At 45.9% G+C, this 7,772-nt stretch overlaps 1 pseudogene; it reads right to left on the bottom strand.

The window, feature by feature from the left end:
* Positions 1-3,222: 3,222 nt before the first annotated feature.
* Positions 3,223-5,646, bottom strand: LOC118989572 (peroxisome assembly factor 2-like; annotated as a pseudogene).
* Positions 5,647-7,772: the final 2,126 nt, after the last annotated feature.

The following is a 7,772-nucleotide window of genomic DNA, read 5'->3' as shown; positions in this document are numbered from 1 at the left end:
AGGCGTAGTACCCTTCAGTTACTTTCTTGCAATTTGACACAAGCCTAACTCCTCCCTCTGGCTTCTGGGCACTGGATATACATGTAACGGTGTAGTGGTTGGAGAGGGGAGGGCAGGCATTAGGGTATCCTCCTTGGATGACCAGGGAATACAAAGAAAGTCTGTTGTATCTTCCAGAAATACTCTGTGTCTCTCAGACCTCACTCCAGATCACAGACCTCCTGTGGATCGTGCACCTCTAATTACAGAGAGTTTGTATCTGTACAAAGTCCCTGTTTTCTCACATGGGCTGCAAGAAACATTTATATTCTAAACAGGGAAAGAGAATCAAGATGTTACTAAAAAGAACCTTAAAACTTCCTTTTATACTTTTAGTTTAGAAGATAAACTATACAGTAGGTCTTTGAAGTTTTGATTGTCAAATTTCAGGGGATGTTATATCTTTATGTTTTTAAAAATATTCTTTATTTTTAAATTATAATTAGTGTTCAATATTTTATTAGTTTCAGGTGTACAACCCAGTGATTAGACATCTACATGACCTACACAGTGATCACTCCAATAAACCTAGTACCCATCAGATACCTTACATAGTTATTGCAACATTATTGACTATATTCCCTACTTTGTATCCACTGCACTTTATATTTCCATGACTATTTTGTAACTATCATTTTTACTTCTTAATCTTTTCACTTTTTAAATTCATCTCCCAACCCCCTTCACATCTGGCAACTGTCAAAATATTCTCTATATCTATGAGTCTGTCTCTATTCTGTTCATCTATTTTGTATTTTACATTCCATCTAAGTGAAATCACATGGCATTTGTCTTTCTTTGTCTGACATATTTCACAAAATACCCTCTACGTTCATCCATATTGTTGTAAATGGTAAGATTTCATTCTTTTTTATGGCTCAGTTGTATTCCATTGTGTGTATGTACCACTTATTATACATCTCTTGATGGACACTTAGGTTGCTTCCATGTCTTGTCTATTGTAAATAATGTTGTAGTGAACACATGTATGTACATGTTTTTTCCATTTAGTGTTTTGGGTTTCTTCAGATAAATATCAAGAAATGAAATTACTGGGTCCTTCTTTATCTCTTGTAATGTCACCTTTGTTTAAAGTATATTTTGTCTGACATGGTAAGGCTACCCCAGGTTTTTATGTTTTATTTTGTTTCCATGTTTATGAATTATTTTTCTCATCCCTTTACTTTCAGGCTGTGTGTGTCTTTCTATGTGAAGAACATGTTAGAAGACATATGGTGGCTGAATGGATAAAAACCCTACATATGCTGTCTACTAGAGACTCACAAAACTGTGGTGCATTTACACAATGGAATACTACAAAACAGAAAGAAAGAAGGAGCTCCTACCCTTCACCACAGCAAAGATGAAACTGGAGAGTATTACGCTAAATGAAATAAGCCAAATGATGAAAGACAGATGCCATATGATCTCACCTATAAGTGGAACCTAACCAACAAAACAAACAGGTGAGCAAAATAGAACCCGAGACATGGAAATAAAGAACAAACTGACAGTACCCAGAGGGGAGAGGGGGGAGGGGGGAGGGATAATGGTGGAAAGAAGGGAAAAAGTAAAGTCGAGGAACTTGTATAATGGACCCATGGACAAAGATAATAGGGGGGAAGGATTGCGTGTGGAAGGTGGGTGGATAGGGCAGGGGAGAGTAATGAGGGAAAAATGAGGATAGCTGAAATGGAATAACAATAAAAATATTAATTAAAAAATTGTTGATAGGCACACAGATGGTTGCCATTTATGCTGGGCTTGCAAGTGCTCAGGAGAGGCCAAGTTGTAAACCAAGGCTGGTTGCAGCTAGTATCAGGCCTGAGGCTACTTAGCATAAGGTCTGGGCATACTGAGGCCAAATGCTTCTTGCTTGGGATCATAAACCTTTGAGAGATTTTGGAAAAGCCTTCAGTAGGACCTAAAATAATCTGTATAGAAAAGCCACTGAAAATAGACTGGGTGGGCCTAAAAGCTTGATAGGGCAGGGTCTTGGAATCCCCAGGGTGAGGCTAACAAAGTGTTAGCCGTGTTGATAGAGACTCAGACATGGTGTTTATCTTCCAGCTGTGTGGGCAGGGCTCAGCAAAGGAACAACAACCTCTGTCAGTGTTTCTTTTTGTGAGAGACTGCCCCTCTAGCCCTTACCCTGAAGCCAGATAGCTCACTTTCTCCCCATACATCCCTGGTGTCTTTCAAACTGCTGCCCCAGCACTGGAACTCAGAGTGAGCGAGTCCAAGTAAGTCCATGCAAGAGCCCTTTAAGAGGATCTCCTGGGACTCCAGAAGCCCTCTGTCTCACTCAGCCATGATCCCCACTGGTTTTCACAGCCAGAGTTATAGGGACTTCTTTTTCTGGCACTGGAACCCTGAGATGGGGTTCTCGTGTCAGGCTGGAACCCCTTGTTCCCCAAGCATTAGCTCCAAGATCTTCAAGAGCTTAGATATCTCTGAATTTTTAACCACCACACATGGGTGTGGGGCAAGACTCTTCCTCGATGTTGCCTTTCCTACCAGTCTCAACATAGCTTCTTCATTATATCCTTGGTTGAAGGAGTTCTGATCAGCTAGATTTCAGGAAGTTCTGAATGATGGTTATTCTGTAGTTTAGTTGTAATTTCAATATAGTAGTGGGAAAATATGGATAATACATATATCTACTCTGCCATCTTGACTGGAAGCTTTATGTTTTCTTAAACTTTCTATTTTTTTTAAAAGATTTTATTTATTTAATTTTACAGAGAGGAGAAGGGAGAAAGTGAGGGAGAGAAAGATCAATGTATGGTTGCTTCTTGAATGCTTCCACCTGAAGACCTGGCCCGCAACTCAGGCATGTGCCCTAAATGAGAATAGAACCAGTGACCCTTTGGTTCAAAGGCTGGCATTCAATCCACTGAGCCATACCAGCCAGGGCATTTTTGGTTTTATTAATTAAAAGTCAATTAAGGGTTTTTACATATAAGATTATATAATGTGCTAATAGAAATTTTACTTCTTCCTTTCCAATTTGAATTCCTCTTATTATTTTTCTTGCTTAATTTCCCTAGCTAGGACTTTCAGTGCTATGTTGAATAGAAGTGGTGAGGATGGGCTTCTTTGCCTTATTCCTGATCTTAGAGGAAAAGCTTTCAATTTTTCACCATTGAATCTGATATTGGTTGTGAGCTTGTCATATCTGGCCTATTTATTTCTTTCAGAGGGCAGCATACACTTTGTTTTCAGCCACAGACTAGGCTTCCTCTGGGCCCAATTCCTAGAGCTCTGGGCTCCCACCCCTCTTCCTAAGCAGAGCCACATAAGGGCAGGGTCCAGGAGGTCTGGCCTGTTGGTGGCTCTAATCACAAACACATCCTGAGTGCTATGAAGCCTACCCAGCTCAGCCAGGAGCTGAGATACCACCCTGTCCATCACCCCTCCAGAGTTTCCACTTCACTTGTGACTTGGGGCCAAGGAATCCAGTTCAGCAAAGAAGATAATGTATGGAGCTGCACCCCTGGCCCTGGCAAACACTTTCCATACATTTTCCTCACTTTGGCCCACATGCATGTTGATGAGCTCTGGCTCCTTCATGCTGAGGAAGGTAAGGCTACACCCAATGGCTACTGCCTTGGCCAGGACGGTCTTGCCAGTGCCTGGGGGCCCATGGAGCAGGAGGCCTGAGCACTTCAAGCCCAGGCTCAGCAGCTCAGGGTACTCTAGAGGGAGCTGAATGGTCTCCAGAATTTCCTTCTTTGCCTCCTGTAGCCCATCCACATTGTGCCAGGACACTGAGGAGATCTTGGGGGCTCTGATGGCCTGGGGGTGAGGCCACTGCAGCTGCTCCAGGGCCTGTGTGAAGTCCTCAGCCAGGAGAGGACAGCCAGCAGCAACCAGCTCCCCCTTACCCTCCTCACTCAGGCCACCTGCCAAACCAGAGTTCCTGTCCTGGTGCGGGCTGCCCTGATGCTGTGCATTGAAAGGACGTAGAGATCTTTTACCACAAAGCCTGCACACTGCCAACCCAGCTGTGCCGGGTTCACCTCTTGGCCCAGGGGCAGATGGGCAGTGAGGGTCCACAGGATGCTGAGCTGCTGCCCCTCTGACAGCACAGGAACCTCCAGCTGGTAAGGAAATGCTGTCTGCACATTGGCAGGCTGGACCTGGCCTGCTTGTAGTGGCCACAACCATTAGTGGAGGGGAGCTGGTGAAGGGGTCTTCGTCAAGGAGGGAGCGACACAGAGTGGTCACCACACGGGACCTGAGACCTAGCCCATTATGGTCTTAGCCCAGGAGGTCTAAGGCTGTCAGCAACAGAACCACAGGCCGGCAGCTCTGAGTGTGGGAGAAGGCCTGCAGTTTTGCATCCATAGCCCCACTGCTATCTATACAGAGGCTGAAGCAGGACACTTTCAATAAGTGGAACCCAAGGCAGCTGCACGCAGCAGCAACTGCTGTGGTCTTTTCACTGCCCGGGGGGTCCCATAGGAGGACACTGTCAGTTCTGGTCAGCAGGGCACCCCCTGGCTGGAGGCCGAGTTTTAGGACAGCATACAGCTCTGTCACCAAGGCCTCCAGGCCCAGAGGAGATGAGCTGCTCCAGAGACTGGATTCTCCTTAAGGGGCCCCTGGAACAGGGCCCAGGGTAGAACACACCTGGGCAGTTTCTCTGGGCTTCCTTCACAACGGTTGGCACACACGGAACATCCCCTTCCTGGACTGCCCTGAATTCTGGACTCTCCCACTTCTAGACGGTCACAGCCCAGAGTGAAAGCCAGAGTGGCAGGCACCAGGGATAGGCCAGTCCATCAGCAAAGGGCTCTGCCAGCTGCCCAGAGTCAGGTCCCAGCCTTCCAGAAAGGTCCCAGCAAGGCTCTAGGACATGCACTGTGGCCAGGTGTGGCTGGGAAGTGTTTGCTGACTCTCCAGCCCGGGTCACCCATACCCATTCGCCCTACAAGAGGCCAAGGCTACAGACACAACTCTGGCTCACCCTTAATGAATAACCAGTCTCTCCTAGAATTCCCCGAGGTCAACAGACTGTACTGGAAACCTCAAAGAAGGACACCAAGGGTGGAGCTGTGGGGTGGCTGCCCTCCCCAGTCTCCAGGCCCAGTTTGGACTGCCCACAGAGCTCAGTCACAGCTAGCTGCGCCCCTGGATCAGCAGTTTTTGCAACCCAGTAGCGTCTCCAGCACCCGCAGTCTGGGCACTGGTAGGACCTCTCCACGCCTCACTAGCAGCAGCCAAGTTCGTGGTCTGAGCCCCGGCCCAGGTGAGGTGCCAACCAACACCCAGCCCAGCACCAGGGGCCCGCCCACACAGGCCACACCTACACCCACATGCAGGAGCCAGGGCCAGAACAGTACACTGCTAAACAGCAGCTGCGGAGGCCTGGAAACCCTGCCCTTAGGTCCCTGTACCTGTTTCTTCCAGGGCTGCCACTAGCCATGCTGGCCCTGGCAGGCTCTGCCTTGCCTGCTGCAAGGCCAGCACCAGGCCGTGCCCCACCACGGGCCGCAGGCCCCTGTACAGCAGCAGCACTGCCAACAAGGAAAGGCTCCAGGACCCGCAAGACAGCCAACATCGTGGTGACAGGAGACCAAGAAGGAACGTGAAGGAGCCCATATCTGCCCTTCTTTATGTTGCACTACATACCTCCTATACTTTTGAGGTTTTTTTTTATAATGATAGTGTATTGAATTTTATCTTGTGCTTTTTCTGCATGTATCAAGAAGGTGATGTGAATTTTTATTTTTCATTATGATAGTGTGGTGTGTTACATTTATTGATTTGCATATAGCTGCAAAGCCTAAAATATTTTGGAATTCAGTAAAGTTGCAGGATACAAGATCAATATACAAAAATCAGTTGTGTTTCTATATACTAATGAACCATCCAAAAAGGAGCTAAAGAACCAATCCCATTTACAACATCATCACATCACAAAGAATACATTTGGGAACAATCTTTTTATTTATTTATATATTTTTAAATTTAATTATTGTTTGAGTATGGTTTTCTGTCTTTTACTTCCATTTAAAAAAATCTTAACCATCAAAGTGAGAGACTTATATACTGAAACTAAAAAATAATAATGAAAGGAATTAAGGGATATGTAAATAACTAAAACATTCAATTTTTAAGGATTAGAAGACTTAGTCTTAAATTGTTTATACTACCCAAAGTGGTCTATAGACTGAATGCTATCCACATCAAAACTCCAATGACATTTTTATAGAAATAGAGAAAACAATCCTACATTTGGTGTGGAACCGCAACAAAAAACAAAACAGCCAAAGTGACGTTGAGAAAGAAGAACAAATCTGGAGATAATACACTGTCTGATTTCCAAGTATATTACAAAACTACAGTAATTAAAACAGTATGGTACTGGTCTAAAACAGATAAAAAGACCAATACAATGGAATAGAGAGCTCAGAGAATACATTCATGTATATGTGATCAACTGATCTTTCAGAAAGATATCAAGAATATACAGGACTTCCGCCAAGATGGAGGCATAGGTGGAAACACTGTGCCTTCTCCCACAACCAAGTTTGGATACAACAAAAGTTTTGGAGAACTAGGACACACCCAGAGACCAGAAAACCGAATTATACGGAAGTCCGACAGCTACGAACCGTTCAACAGGGACGGTAAGAGAGGCAGAGCCAGCAGCGGAGCAGGGTCGGGAAGGACAGACCTAGGAGCGCAGGCAGCCCGGACCTAGTCAGGGTGCGGGGCAGACTGACCAAGGTCACACATTCGCACGCAGTGAGACGGACCACGCAGGCCCCAGGGGGCGAACCCAGTGGTGGAGGGCTGACAGCGGTGGCACACTCGAGTGCAGTGGAGCGGGGCGAGTGGCCCTGGTGACATGATGATGGCTGCGGTGCTGGTGGGGGTCGCGGAGGCGAGCGCTGGAGGGAAGCCATTGTCCCTCTTTGACCCCGCCCCCACATACAACGTCACAACCCAGCGACTGAGTTGCCCTGCTCTGGTGAAAACCTAGGGCTCTGTTCCTGCTACTTAACAGGCACGAACAGCCCAAAAGATGGTGCAAGAACTCAAAGTCCCAGAGCCAATAACTCTAAGCGACCAACAGATTGCCAGCCTCTCAGAAGCCCAATTTAAGACACTATTTATCAGGATGCTCACAGAATTGGTAGAGTACAGTCACAAATTAGAGGAACTTAGTCACAAATTAGAGGAACATATGAAGGCTAAACTAATTGAAATGAAGGGAGATGTCCAGGAAACCAATAGCGATGGAAAGGAAAATGGGACTCAAATCATGGGAGTGGACCAGAAGGAAGAACGAAACATCCAACCAGAAAATAGTAAAGAAACAAGAATTCAAAAAAATGAGGAGAGGCTTAGGAACCTCCAGGACATCTTTAAACGTTCCAACATCCGGATTATAGGGGTACCAGAAGGGGGAAAGAAACAGCCACGAGTGGAAAATGTATTTGAACAAATAATAAAGGAGAACTTCCCCAGTCTGGCAAAGGAAATAGACTTCCAGGAAATCCAGGAAGCTCAGAGAGTGCCAAAGAAGTTGGACCCAAGAAGGAACACACCAAGGCACATCATAATTACATTAGCCAAGACTAAAATGAAGGAGAGAATCCTAGAAGCAGCAAGGGATAAGGGGACAGTCACCTACAAAGGAGTACCCATCAGACTGTCAGCGGATTTCTCAAAAGGGACCTTACAGGCAAGAAGGGGCTGGAAAGAAGTATTCCAAGTCA

This window comes from Sturnira hondurensis, unplaced genomic scaffold, assembly GCF_014824575.4.
Source record: "Sturnira hondurensis isolate 20B ecotype Veracruz unplaced genomic scaffold, ASM1482457v3 Scaffold0006496, whole genome shotgun sequence".
NCBI classification, from domain to species: domain Eukaryota; kingdom Metazoa; phylum Chordata; class Mammalia; order Chiroptera; family Phyllostomidae; genus Sturnira; species Sturnira hondurensis.
Note: the sequence above shows the minus strand (reverse complement) of the source record. Positions and strands in the feature narration are given on the sequence as shown.